Here is a 985-nt window from a genome sequence, read left to right as displayed (position 1 = left end):
CATTGGGCTCATCTCTGGCGGGGATGAGTCTGCCTACAGGTGGGAGATTGGCCATCTGGTGACCTGCTCTGAAGACAGTGGAGATGGTCGTGGACTTCAGGAAGAGCCCAAGCCCCACCCTCCCCCATCATCCTGAGTGACTCCCCCGTCGCCACTGTGGACTCCCTCCGGTTCCCGGGCACCATCATCTCCCAGGACCTCGAGTGGGAGCTGAACATCACCTCCCTCACCAAGAAGGCCCAGCGGGGGATGTACTTCCTGCGGCAGCTGAAGAAGTTCAGCCTGCCAAAGACAATGATGGTGCACTTCTACACCGCCATCATTGAGTCCATCCTCACCTCCTCCATCACCATCTGGTACGCTGCTGCCACTGCCAGGGACAAGGGCAGGCTGCAGCGTATCATTCGCTCTGCAGAGAAGGTGATTGACTGCAATCTTGCATGGCTTCAGGACCTGCACGCCTCCAGGACTCTGAGGCGAGCAGGAAAGACTGCAGCAGCTGACGCCTCCCATCCCGGTCACAAACTGTTTCAGACTCTCCCCTCTGGCAAGAGGCTGCGGTCCATCAGGACCAACCTCTCGCCACAAATATTTGTTGTTAATTGTAAGTTGTTGTTGTTCCATTTTTTTATATTGTCAGTTGTATTATTTTTCTCTATTCTTCATATATAACTTGCATTTGTTTATTACATATCTATACATCTATTTATGTCAGCTGTATGTCTGTCTGCGTGTAGCACCTCAACACCAAAGCAAATTCCTTGTATGTGTAAGAAGGTACTTGGCAACAAAGCTCCTTCTGATTCTGACGTCGAGTTGTTAAATGGACAGCACTGGCCAGTATGGGGGTTGAACCCATGACCTTGGCGTTATTAGCACCACCCTCTAACCATCTGAGCTAACCGGCCTGCTGTGGGGTGCTTCTTTCTTTCTTTTTGCTAAGAAAATTCAATGCATAAAACAACAGGGACAGACTAAAACAGAC

At 50.6% G+C, this 985-nt stretch overlaps 1 non-coding gene across 1 annotated transcript; it reads right to left on the bottom strand.

Annotated features, from left to right (window-relative positions):
- Positions 1-834: 834 nt before the first annotated feature.
- On the bottom strand, positions 835-908 carry trnai-aau. Its single transcript has one exon. It is a non-coding gene; the product is annotated as a tRNA-Ile (tRNA).
- Positions 909-985: the final 77 nt, after the last annotated feature.

Source organism: Micropterus dolomieu, unplaced genomic scaffold (genome assembly GCF_021292245.1).
Source record: "Micropterus dolomieu isolate WLL.071019.BEF.003 ecotype Adirondacks unplaced genomic scaffold, ASM2129224v1 contig_10358, whole genome shotgun sequence".
Taxonomy (NCBI): domain Eukaryota; kingdom Metazoa; phylum Chordata; class Actinopteri; order Centrarchiformes; family Centrarchidae; genus Micropterus; species Micropterus dolomieu.
The sequence above is the reverse complement of the archived record's forward strand: the minus strand, read 5'-3'. Positions and strand labels throughout refer to the sequence as shown.